Source organism: Dermacentor andersoni, unplaced genomic scaffold, assembly GCF_023375885.2.
Source record: "Dermacentor andersoni unplaced genomic scaffold, qqDerAnde1_hic_scaffold ctg00000033.1, whole genome shotgun sequence".
Taxonomy (NCBI): domain Eukaryota; kingdom Metazoa; phylum Arthropoda; class Arachnida; order Ixodida; family Ixodidae; genus Dermacentor; species Dermacentor andersoni.
Window position 1 is genome coordinate 3,848,796 of NW_027314755.1, and position 14,004 is coordinate 3,862,799.

A 14,004-nucleotide genomic window follows, 5' to 3' on the forward strand; every position below is an offset into this window, starting at 1 on the left:
CGAAAATGCAGCAAGACATCAATTTCACACCATGTCACATACTCATACTTTATTACCTAATAAATTAGAAAAGATGCAGAAAGTGTAATCAACAAGAGTGACAAATAGCAGCAAAGGTGATCATGGATAAATCTTGAAGATGATTGCCGCCGCTGCCAGAGTAGGCCAGCCATCGTAGGAGAGCACTTGCTGCCCACAAAAGCTTGCTGTCACAGGCCACGCGTGACGGCTCTTGTAGACATAGGCAAGCAATACCTGCACAGAAGAGGAAAAAAAAAGGTGAGGGAGGAAATGGGAATATTGCAATTGGAACTTCAATTAGTAATATGTGCTAAGTAAGAAGTTTGGCTCACAATGAAAATAAATTTAAGCACTCCTTTCTCTTAAATTACGGGTATCTTAAGGTATGTATGCGATGATGTTTAAAATGACTAGTATATTTCCTATCATAAGAAGCCAACAAACACTGACACCAAGGACAACATAGGGGAAATTACTTGTGCTTAATAAATGAAATAAAGAAACGATAAATTAATGAAAACTAAAGTGGATGAAAAAACACCTTGCCGCAGGTGGTAACCGAACCCACAAACTTCGCATTTCGCGTGCTATGCTCTACCAATTGAGCTACAGTGGCGTCGTTTTCCCATCCACTTTCTTGGGTATTTATGTGTTCTAGTAGAACCCTGGGAGTGTCAGCCAGCGCCACAACTCGGAGACCTTGTTCCTGGCATATAGTCATTAAGTTGCATAGCAGAGTCAGCCTTTAAATTATTTTATGGTGTTTTATGGCTAAACAGCCACTGGTTAAAAGGTAAACAAAAACCCGGGGCACTTCGCCGACCAAATAAATACTTAAAAGAAAAGAATACGTTTCGGCTCCCACACGGGAGCCTTGTTCACAGGTAAAATAAACAAAAGTGCTCGAGCAGCTCGCTTAAATAGTCTAGAACACGTGACGCAGGCAGCGCGCATACACTGACGGCAGATTGCCATCACTCCTGTTCAGAGTGTGTGGCGTAGTCTGGATCATGAGGGACTCAAGATAAAGGCGTCGAGATAGCCCTTTTTCCCTGGCAAGGACACGTGCCTTCCCCCAGTCGATTGCGTGGCCGCTTGAAGTGGCATGCTCAGCCAAGGTACTGGATTTCACATTTTCTTTTTTGACGTCATAATTGTGCTGTTTAAGACGCCTTTCAAAGTCACCAGTTTCGCCAATGTACACGTAGTCGCAATCCGCGCATGGGACAACGTACACAACACCTGGGAATTTCTCTTTTGGTAATTTGTCCTTAACATTAACGAGTGATTGCCGTAGTTTCTGGTTTGGAATGTGTGCCACTTGAACATTGTATGAACGCAGAATACGGCTTAGAGCTTCACTCGTGGACGGGATATAGGGTATTCCGGCGCGCTTTTGACTAGAGGCAGCATGGGGTAACTGCGGACGTGCCATTTGTCGTTCGACAGCATTCAAGAAAGAGCACGGGTAACCACAGGCTGATAGTTCCCGCCGTACCACGCTTACGTCGGCTGCGTAGTCTTCTTGTCTCGTGCAGATTTTCTCCGCGCGTCGTAGAAGCGTCGAAACCACTGCCCTTTTGTGAGAAGCAGGTTGCAAGGAGCCGAAGTGCAAGTAGCGTCCTTTGTGAGTTGGCTTTCTGTAAACTGCGAACGACAAAGTCCATATCTGCGACGCTCAGATATCGGTCATGTATGAAATGCCGTGTCTCATTGTTCCTGCGGATGAAAAACTCTCCCAATAATGCCAGTAAAAAAGTGCAAATTCGGTCATAACTAATTGCCTGCGCTCAAAGTCCATAGTGGCAATCGCTATGCAGAAACACTGTTTGAATCTGTCGGCCAGTATGATGGACCTCCTTCCGGTGCCCTTTACTCGTTTAGACATTTACCTTTAAACGCCGTGTTGTAACAGACGCCAGAAAATGTTCAATTTACGCTGTGGTGGGCAAATATATTATTACGATATGATTCCGCGAGAGACGAGCAGCCGCGAGAACGACGAAGTTGGTCGGTGCCCTCGGCACGAGCGAGTGTCAGCCTGGCTGCCTGGCTCCAGTGTAAATAGCGTGTAAATAGCATCTCTCGTCTGTGTGTTTCCACACGTAACATTTCTGGTGGAGGACAGCGATCCCCGTCCTCACCACGGAACTCCGAAGTGGTCGGCACACCGAGCTTGTCACCATGCCTCCCGGTGACGAACCCACCTCCGCAAAGGCTTCGGCTTGTCCGACTGCTCCAGTCGTCACGGTTGCCCCACATCGTGACCCAGGTGTGTTCTCAGGCCTGGAGGGACAGGATGTCGACGACTGGATCAAGCTCTATGAACATGCCAGCGCTAATAACAGGTGGGACCCAACGATTATGCTCGCCAATGTAATCTTTTATCTCGGCGGCACCCCACGCGGGTGGCACCAAACACATGATGACGAAATAATCAGTTGGGACAGTTTCAAAGAAAAACTGCGGGAACTGTTCGGCGACCCCATTGCGCGCAAGGCTGCCGCGAGAAAGGCTCTTGCATCTCGTGTTCAGTCACCTACAGAGCCATACGTTTCCTACATCCTCGACGTCTTGGCTCTATGCCGTAAAGCTGACAATCATATGTCCGAAGGAGATAAAGTGGCACATGTGCTAAAAGGCATCGCCGACGACGCTTTCAATTTGCTTGTTTTCGGCAACGTGTCGACTATCGATGCCATTATAAAAGAATTCCGTCGCCTTGAACAGGCTAAGAGCCGCCGTATCTCAAACCACATTGCGCGCCTACCCAACACTGCTGCTACGTCGACATGTGAGGGTCGACCACGTCAGACACACCACCTGTGACGACGTCACCCGCATTGTTCGCCGCGAACTCGAGGCCGCCTCTTTGCCAGCCTTCTCCACGCCGCATCCCGATCCGCCAGCAACCACCATTGCTATGATTCAGGCTATCGTCAGACAGGAATTTGAAAGCATGGGTCTGAACACCAGTGGCGTAGCCAGAAATTTCGTTCGGGGGGGGCTCACGATGCAGGTGGGCCTCCTCCTTAAGAGGAAACATTAGGTCGGATGCTCCTATCCAAATACATGTAGAAGGAGAATTCGTTTTTCTCGGCAACCACTGCACCAAATTTGACGAGGTTTGTTGCATTTAGAAGAAAAACCTAAATTCTAGTGATGTTTGTTGCGAATTTTCTATTTTGGTCGTCAATATTCTATTGAAAAGCGGCAAAAATCGAAAATTTTCAGAAAACGAAACAATTAAGTTTACAACTCTGTAAATCAGCAATGAAAATTGATATCACAATGCTGTGAATTGCACATAATAGTACATCTACAGCGGGCAAAATTGATATGTTACACATGAGACTCAAAAAATTAAGTGTTATGGAAATACGGCTTTTGCAGAATCCTTGTACATAACATAACCAATTCACGTAAGATACAAATTTGACATATAAAATTTGTCCGCTTTGAATGGTGTAATGGATGCCGTTTACAGAACCGCGATATCTGTTCTTGATGCAGAGCTATTAATTTGTAAACTTCGTGCTCGTATTTTTTTTTGCGAACTTTGGAATTTTTAAAAATATTTTATACAGAGTTCAGGCCCTAAATCGAAATTCCGCTTCCAACAGACACTAGAATTTAACTTACTCTCCCAAATGCAACAAATTTCATTAGAAGCGATTCAGGAGTTATCTCAGAAAATTGTTTCTGCGTTTTACATGTATCTGTATAGGCCGCGTCGGAGTTGGGCCCGACCTAAAGCTTCCTCTTAAACAATTAGCCTAGGGATCAAATACACGACTAATAACTGCATTGCCATTGCCAAAGATGCTGCAAACGAATTGTTGAACGCTAAGCACTGTCAATACAAGTAAACTATGTATTTTTTCATAAAAGAATAAGCTCGTATGTGCCAAACATTGTGCCCAACATAACTGATGTCAATGCTTCCATGTATTTTGTCTATTTAATAAGTACAGAATATATAACACGAACTTTAGAACTACATCAGTTCGAAGCCAGCAAAGCAGTGCATGCCGCTGATGTGAAAAATGTAAAGGCGACAGGTCTGAGCTGTGTGGCGGATGCTGCAGCGTTTCCCGCTTGAACTTTACCAGTTTTGTATTAACCACATCAGCGACGTGGGAACGGGCATTGTCGTGGAACAGGATGACCCCATTCGTCAATTTTCCACGTAGTTTGTTCTTGATTGCGACACGCAGCCGATCCGGCGTTTCACAATATCGGAATCAATTGATAGCCTCTCAAGATTTAGCAAATTCTATCAGTAATGGCCCCTGACGATCGAAAAATAAAAGTCAACAGCACCTTTCTGGCGGAAATGACTGCCTTTGCTTTCTTTGGGGGAGGTAAATTGGAATGTTTCCATTGTAAGCTTTGCCGTCGTGTTTCAGGCTCGTAGTAGTGACATGATGGTTCATCTCCGATCACAATAGCAGACAAGAAATCGTCACCTTTATTGTGATACCGGATAAGATGAGTAAAGGCAGCGCCGATCATCTCCTTATTCTGGCGGTGGTTCAAAATCTTGCGCATCCATTGCGCACACAAGAGCCGATGAATGGCGTGAATGGCGTCATGGATTATGGCGTGAACCAAACCGTGACTGATGTTCACACACTCTGCCAGTTCATCGATGCTTATCCTCCGTTCTTGTCTCATCAGCTCATCAACCTTTGCAATTTTGTTAGGGGTGAAGGATGGCTTTGGTCCGGTCTGGGATCGCTTTTGCAACTTTCACGTCCTTCTTTGAACCGTTTGTTCCAACGCTGCACAGTGGCCAATGAAATGCAATGTTCCATGTACACGGCAGCCATACGGCGACTAATTTCTTTTTGGGAAACACCTTCAGCTGTCAAAAACCTGACGGCACCACGCTGCTTAACCTTTGGAGAGTCCATTACGGCACGCAACTATGTTCAACCTAGTGTATGAGAGCATTAAAGAACATTTATTCTCACACCTGCGTGTCACTGTTGTAAATGAGAGATGCCCGTGTGCTACGCGCAGGCCTTGCAGATAATGAACAGAACCATTATTGCGCGGGGTGGGTAGGCTCACTTTAATTTGACTCGCCTTCGTACATTAGAATTGCGAATATACAATGGAATATACAAATGCGAAGATGCAGCTTGATAAAGGGCAAAAAAGTGCCACTGGAAACGAAGTTCACTGCACGTATACACAATATCTCGCAACAAGACATTTAAACATACCGGTAAGTAAGTCTACAATAAATCTACGTATCTAAGAAAAAGTCATGGTATATGATGCGTCAAACAAGGCAAATAAACATGTTGCGCAATCACAGATTCACAGAATCCTAGATCCTGCCCCCATTCCATCCACTCCCCCCGATGTATCGCGCGCGACGGAAAGCGACGCGCTTGCTCCTCACTTTTCTCCCTTGCGCACACAAGATTGAGCCACTATCGTCGGCCCCCCCCCCACCCCCCACACGCTTTCACTCGCACATACAGCATGCGGCGCGGGGTCACGATGTTATCGCACTTGGACTTTATGCGGAATATGAGGGCGACGGCAGGAATGCGCATAGAGTGTCCATATAATTGCGGTCGCAATAATATAATAAGAGTATCCGGCAGCTGAAGCGTCCCATGGCCCATTACTTTTCACAAAAGAAGTAACAAAATACCACTTTCACCACGCGACAATTCGCTGCACTACCACAACGCTTCTTTTTTCCTTTTGTGGAGCGGGGGCACAGTAATGAACAACAAAAAAACGCAAGGTATGTTGGTCACAATCGAATGCCTATATTGGGCAACTAATATGGATATTAAAGGAATATCGAAGAAAACACGAAACGCTTGGTCCACCAAGAACCATGCGCATACTGCTCGGTATCCTACACCGGCGAGACAAGACTTTCTGGAGAGGTTGCGCTCAAGCGAACGCGCTGCAATCCGTCGAGTCCCCACAGTGATGGCGGCTAGTGGCCATTGTTTCTTTTTCTCGTCGGCTAGCTAGATAGCGTCCAAAGCTCTGCCAGGCGAAAATGCACTCGGCCAGAGAAAACCGAACGCGCACCGAAGTGCGCCGCGCGGTGGTCGGGGCAACGCGAGAAAAACGCATGCGCTCTGGCTGGCTCTGGCAGCGCGCGGGTAGGGGAGCGAGAACAAAAAAAATTCGAGAGGCTGAATGTGTCCTCGCGATTAAAAGTCAAAGTAGAAAAAATAAATAAGAACCTGGTTGCCTTGGCTGGCTTTAGTGTCATCACTGGATGCTTTGGCGCAGGTGAAAAAAAAAATGTTTATATTTTTTTTATGTGACATGACGGCACGAATGAACCACCACAACGCTTCGTCTCATCGGCCCTCGCTGCGGGCTCTGTCAACTTGTCTGATAGCTTGTTGATTTGGCTTGCCTCGTTGTATGGCCCGATGTGCGACTTCGGAAAAGTCAATGCACCTTTGGCGTCAAATATTTATGGGAGCATTAAACTTACGAAGTTCCGCAATTGAAAATCTAAAGCACACGTTTGGAAATGTCAATGCACCTTTCACATCAAAAGTTTATGAGAACGTTATACACATAAAGTTTCGGAATTGATATCCACGCGCTCCGTAAATTCCATGATAGAGTGTAGATTCCGCGGCCTCCGCGAGATGCCGCGGCGAGCCCGTTCGTCATGAAAACATCCTTGAAACTTTGTGCTCGGATGGGGCTGCTTGCGTTATGTGACTCCCGGTGCATGGGTGTTGCCACGAAATTCAGCCCGAGTTCGGAATTTTCGCGGTGAAATGGCTTTTCGAGCGTGAAAAAGACGCTCTAGACAAAATCCAGAATGATTTCCGACGCCGGGGGTTGCTTTTGTCGGCGATGCATGGACAGCAAGAAAAAATTTCGGGGGGGGCTGAAGCCCCATAAGCCCCCCCCCTGGCTACGCCCCTGCTGAACACCGTGTGTTCCACGTCTCGACCCAGCGTTCCCCAGTTATCTAGCGGCCCTCCTCGTCCCCGGCAGTCCTTTTCTGCCACATATCGCCGCCACCCGTCCGAATGGCGTACACCTGATGACAGGCCGATCTGCTTCCACTGCTGTCGCATCGGCCACGTCGCCCGACACTGCCGCAACCGATGGCCACCACCTCCTCGGACTTATGCCCCCACTTATTCCCGCACCTTTGGACCTTCTGTACCCTATGCCACCCGCCATGAACCTACTACGGCTGATGTCCCTGCTCCGAACCTTCGCTACAGTCGCTCGCCCTCACCTCGACGCCACCAGTCTCGTTCGCCCCAACCCCGCCGCTTTTCTTCGCCGCCTATCGCCTCCCGCACCCAGCCGGAAAACTAGGCACTGCAGCTTCTGGAGGTGAAGCTGCGTTGTCGACCCTGCCCTCAAATCCTCTGCTCACGTTACCTACTAACCGAAACCTTCTTGACGTTGACGGATATCCTGTCACGGCACTCATCGATACAGGAGCACATCTTTCTATTATGAGTGCTGCCTTCCGACGACGATTGAACAAGCTCCTCACCCCAGCGTCGGCACGCGTCGTCCGCGTTGCGGACGGCGGTACTGTGCCTATCATCGGCATGTGTACGGCACGTGTCAGCATCGCTGGCCGCCACACTCCTGTACTCTTCACTGTAATTGCTCATTGCCCCCACGACCTTATTCTCGGCCTCGATTTTCTCTCCGCCCATTCTGCCCTAATTGACTGCTCTTCCAGTACCCTTCGCCTCGAGTTGCCGATGCTCGCAGAACCTTCTGACGCACCCCACTGCCGCTTACGCTCCACCGGCTTTCGTCGCCTGCCGCCTAAGTCCATAGCCTACATTGAACTGTTGTCTTTCCCACCAGTTCCTGATGGCGAGTACCTCGTCACTCCTCTGCCCGACATCCCAATACAGTATGACGTCACCGTGCCTCACAGTATAGTTACTATTACTGCGAACCACACTCGCATGCCTGTCAGTAACTTTGGATTGGCAAAGCAAATTCTACCGCAAGGTATTTGCCTTGCCACCATTGATTGTCTCGGCGACCAATACGTGGCAGCGTTATCGACCGATGGTTCTCGCGACCTTAGCATGCCCATCGCGCCAGCCTCGGGCGTCGATCCCAACATAAAGAAAATGGTTGCGACGGACCTGTCCTCTACGCAGGCTGAAGAACTTTGCAAAGTATTATCGTCCTACCGCGATATTTTCGACTTTGACGATCGCCCTTTAGGCCAGACGCTCGCCGTCAAGCATCGCATTCTTACTGGCGATGCTGTCGCCTATTCACCGACGACCGTATCGAGTTTCTGTGTAGGAACGCCGAGTAATTCAATATGAAGTGAACAAAATGCTCGATAAAAACATCATTGAGCCTTCATCGAGTCCCTGGGCGTCACCTGTGGTGTTGGTTAAGAAGAAGGACGGCACGTGGCGCTTCTGTGTTGATTACCGTCACCTGAACAGCATTACAAAAAAGGACGTCTACCCGCTCCCACGTATAGACGACGCCCTTGATTGCCTGCACGGTTCCAGATATTTCCTCATCTATTGATCTTCGTACGGGATATTGGCAGATTGCTGTTGACGATATGGACAAAGAAAAAACCGCGTTCATCACACCTGATGGCCTATACCAATTTAAAGTAATGCCGTTTGGATTATGCAACGCCCCTGCCACCTTTGAGCGTATAATGGACTCCTTGCTCCAAGGTTTCAAATGGTCCACATGCCTCTGCTACCTCGACGACGTCATCGTCTTCTCGCCAACGTTCGACACTCACCTTGAGCGTCTCACAACTATACTTGATGTATTTCGAAAGGCGAAGCTGCAACTGAACTCATCAAAATGTCGTTTTGGCCACCGACAAATTACTCTTCTGGGCCATCTAGTTGACGCTTCCGGAGTACAGCCTGACCCCGACAAAACTCGCGCTGTCCGAGAGTTTCCGGCTCCGAAGACAGCCGCAGACGTTCGAAGTTTTGTAGGGCTGTGCTCGTACTTTCGTCGTTTTGTTCCAGATTTTGCGACAATTGCTAGGCCCCTAACTAATCTTCTGAAGAAAGGCGTACAATTCTCGTGGGGTACTGCAGAAGCCGCCGCCTTCTCTCGTCTGGTCACTCTTCTAACCTCACCACCCATTCTCGCCCACTTCGACCCTGATGCCCCTACAGAATTACGTACAGATGCTAGCGGTCATGGCGTAGGTGCCGTCTTAGCCCAGCGTCAGCGTGGCAAGGATCGCGTTATTGCTTATGCGAGCCGCCTCCTAGCACCATCGGAGCGCAACTATTCCATTACGGAACGCGAATGCCTTGCTGTTGTCTGGGCGGTTGCAAAGTTCCGTCCTTACCTTTACGGTCGCCCTTTTTCCGTAGTCACTGACCATCATGGTCTTTGCTGGCTCTCATCGCTAAGAGATCCTACAGGCCGGCTTGGTCGATGGGCTTTGAGGCTACAGGAATTTTCATATTCCGTGGTGTACAAGTCTGGCCGCCTGCACCAAGACGCTGACAGTTTGTCGCGTTACCCTGTTGACGCCTCTGACTCCTCCAATATTGCCAGTGCTTCTTGCGTATTCTCGGTATCCCAGCTGCTTCATTTCGCCGACGAGCAACGCCGTGACGCCTACATCAGAGCACTCATCGACCGTTTTGAACACTCTCCGGCCGATGCTACTCTACGCCTCTTCGTCCTCCGCGGCGGTACTCTGTACCGTCGTAACCTTCATCCAGACGGCTCTGAGTTCCTGCTTGTAGTACCTAAACACCTCCGCTCCACCGTTCTAGAAGAGCTTCACGACGCAGCAACGGCAGGACACCTCGGCGTATCTCGAACCTATGACCGTGTACGTCGCCGTTTTTTCTGGCCGGGCCTTGCCCGTTCTGTACGACTTTACGTCGCCGCTTGTGAACTTTGCCAACGACGCAAGAAGCCTTCCCAGCTCCCCGCTGGTTACTTGCAGCTGCTCGACATCCCTGCCGAGCCCTTCCATCGTGTCGGCTTGGACCTTCTAGGCCCATTTCCGGAATCTACATCAGGAAACAAGTGGGTTGCAGTCGCGGTGGACTACGCGACCCGCTACGCCGTAACCTGTGCTCTTCCGACCAGTTGTGCAACTGATGTTGCGGACTTCCTGCTACATGATATTATATTGATGCATGGTGCTCCGAGTCAATTGCTTACAGACCGCGGCCGCACCTTTTTGGCCAAAGTCATTGACGACATCATGCGTGCCTGCTCAATACAGCATAAATTTACCACCTCCTACCACCTCCAAACGAACGGCCTCACTGAGCGTTTGAACCGCACCCTTACAGACATGCTATCCAAATACGTTTCAGACGACCACCGTGACTGGGACCTGGCTCTACCTTACATTACCTTTGCATATAACTCTTCCCGTCTCGAAACTTCTGGCTTTTCCCCGTTTTACCTCTTGTATGGCCGCGAACCGACGCTACCACTGGACACTGTGCTTCCGCCCGCCACAGCTTCAACTAGCGATTATGCCCGTGATGCAATCGCCCATGCTGACCATGCTCGCCATCTTGCGCGCGCTCGTCTACAAGTGTCTCAAGACAAGCAGAAATAACGCTACGACCTCCGTCACCGTGATGTCCATTTTGTGCCCGGAGCCCTCGTTTTGCTTTGGTCCCCATCGCGTAAAGTCGGCCTTTGTGAAAAACTGCTTTTCTGTTACACAGGCTCATATCGCGTGATACGCAAAGTGACCGATGTCACCTATGAAATCGTTCTAGCCACGCCCACGACGTCCTGCGCTGTGACAACCAGTGACATTGTCCACTGTTGGAATCGTACCGCTGGCACGAGTTGTTGGGGTCTCGGTGCTGACGCCCGTTATTGCCAATGGGTCGCAAGCCCCAAGGGTAGCGTTGGCCTGGCGGCCTGGGGCACTGGAAGCATCCGAAGGTCCCGGCAAAGCATGAGAAGACTGGTAACAGAACAACTTGTTTATTCTAACATAGCAAAAGAGCGGCCGGTCAGGTCGACCGGAGTGGAGAGACGGGAGAGCACGTAACTCAACAGTACAAATCGGAGCCTCTCTCTGGCGTCCGGGGGCAGCTGCTCTTATACCCTCGGCGTCGCGGTCCAAAAGGGAAGGAGGGAAGGTCACGGGATGAAGGTCACGGGACGGCGCAGCAGGGGCCCACGACGGCGCGAGCGGTTGAGCCGAGAGACCTCCAGGCCCCTCATTCGGGGAACTCCGCTCCCCGGCTGCCGCGCTTTGACAAGCGAGGGCACACACACACACACGCACACACGAAGACACGTGGCACTGAAACACGCCTGGACACGCTTGGCGGGTAGGCGTTGCGGCGTCGTTGAACGGGCCAAAATGTCCGCCGCTTTGAACAAAGCCCCGGCGTCCGTTGCATCCGCGCCGGCATTACCGCGCGTTGTAGGCGAAACGTAACAGACCGCCCCGCCGGGGGAAGGAGATCCCGATGGTCAGGGGACTGCATCCGCTGTCCGGAGGGATGTCGCTCGATGATGCCCATAACCAAAGTCGGGCGTCCTTTGGCGTTTCTTGAGCGCAGTGCACAGAGAAGGCCTCGTTCTCACGTTCAGGTGCACACAGGACACTGCAAAGTGACTTCGGGAGAGTTGACATTTTGTTCTCGTTTCCGGCAAGCGTTAGAACTACGCCGAAAGTCAACCGCTCAGTCAGCAAGCACGGCACAACCCTCACTAAGCCCTGCCAGGCTCTTTCCCCTTTTATACTGCTGCCTAGTTCCTTACAGTAGTTTAGCAGCACTCAGAACGCGTCCACAAATCGGAAAATTGCACTAGAAAGCACATCATCACTTTGAAACACTATACAAAAGCAATAAGTTAAAAATCCTGCCTCAGGAAGAAAAACATCAGTAACAAGCAATTTTGAGGCTGATTCTCACGTTAGGGGCTTCGACTTAAGCCATCGGCGTTACCGTTGAGACTCCCCTTTTTGTAACGCACCTCAAAGGAATATTGTTGCAAAGCGAGGCTCCAGCGCAGGAGGCGGCCATTTTTGGGAGAGATGGTCTGCAGCCATTGGAGAGGGCAGTGATCCGTTTCAATGATAAACCTCGAGCCGGCTAGGTAACATGACAATTTATGAACGGCCCACACGATACACGCACACTCTTTCTCGGTGGCGCTATACGCCTGCTCACGACTGGTCAGCTTACGACTAGCATACAGGACGGGGTGTTCTACTTCTCCATTTTCCCGTTGGCACAGTACAACGCCCATGCCTCGCTCACTAGCATCACACTGAACAACGAACCCTTTTGTGTAGTCGGGCGATCGTAGCACCGGCTGGCTTGTTAGGGCGCTCTTTAGGGCGCTAAAAGCCCTTTCCTTCGTCTCCTCCCAGACGACTGTTTGCGGCTCTGTCTTTCTTAGAGCATCTGTCAAGGGAGCCGCGATATCAGAGTACCTGGGGATGTACCTCTGATAGTAGCCGGCGACACCTAAGAACGACCGAATATCGGTCTTCGTACGCGGTTGCGGGAAGTCTCGCACAGCGGCCACCTTTATTTCAGAGGGGCGGCGTCGACCCCGACCAATCACGTGTCCGAGGTAGACAACCTCGGCCTGTGCTAACTGGCACTTGGGAGCCTTGACTGTCAAGCCCGCATCGCGCAGGCGGGTTAGCACTGCCCGCAAGTGCGCCATATGTTCCGGCCAGGATGCGGAGAATATCGCTACGTCGTCTAGATACGGTAAAGCGAATTCTTGCTGTCCCCGCAACACTTTATCCATGAGGCTTGAAAAGCAGTATGGCGCGTTCTTCAAACCAAAACTCAAAACTTTAGGACGGAATGTCCCCATTGGTGAAATGAACGCCGCATACCTACTAGCCTCTTCTGTAAGTGGAACCTGCCAATAACCCCTGACAAGATCTAGGGTGGAAATAAACTGAGCGCTACTCACTCTCTCAAGGCGCTCCTCGATGTTAGGGATCGGATAAATTTGATCCTTAGTGATGGAATTAAGCCTGCGGTAGTCGACGCAAGGACGAGGTTCCTTGCCCGGTACCTCAACTAAAATCAAAGGGGAGGTATAATCACTCTCACCCGCTTCAATAACACCGAGCTGTAGCATTTTCTTTACCTCAGCCTCCATAATATCGCTCTGGCGGGGTGACACCCGGTACGCCTTGGATCGTACTGGCTCTGGGGAGGTAAGTTCTATGTCATGAGTAAGGACAGAAGTCCTACCAGGCCTCTCAGAGAACAGACCTTGAAACTCTTGTAAGAGCTGGTGTAGTTCGGTTTTCTGCTCAGGCGACAGCGATGCTTTACTTACTAAGTCCCTAATGACTTGATCGGTGTCTTTCCTGTTTGTCACTGAGCCTAGTCCCGGAAGCTCGACCGGAAGCTCTTCTAACTTTCCCGCATCGGGAATTTCCTCTCCAGTATCTGGTGCCTTTAACGCTACAGGCTCAATTTTATCCCGTTCGGGCGTGCTCTGAATACTAGCTTGCTGCGCCTCTGACCCTTTCTCATCGTTCAACAACGTCGGTCCCGCAACTACCGCCTTTGCAGCGAGCTCCCGAACCTTCGATCTGGTTAAGGCCTGAACGCTAGCCTCACCAAACAAAAGCCCCTTCTCGCGCAGGAGGTGATCGGACCTGTTCGAAAATAGGTACGGGTACTGGGGGGGCAGCATAGATGACACTGCGGCCTCCGTCTCAAGTGCTCCGAAAGGTCCTTCAATAAGCACTTTTGCTACCGGCAGACACACGCTATGAGCTTCCACTGCTTGCTTGATCCATGCGCACTCGCCCGTGAACATTTCGGGTTCTACGTAAGAGGGGTGAACGACATCCATCGTAGCTGCGGAATCGCGAAGCACTCGGCACTCTTTCCCGTTCACGAGGAGGTCTCGCATGTAAGGCTCGAGAAGCTTGATGTTCTCGTCAGTGCTGCCTAATGAAAAAAACACGACTTTTGGTTTTGTTTCTGGGCACTGCGCCGAAAAGTGACCCGG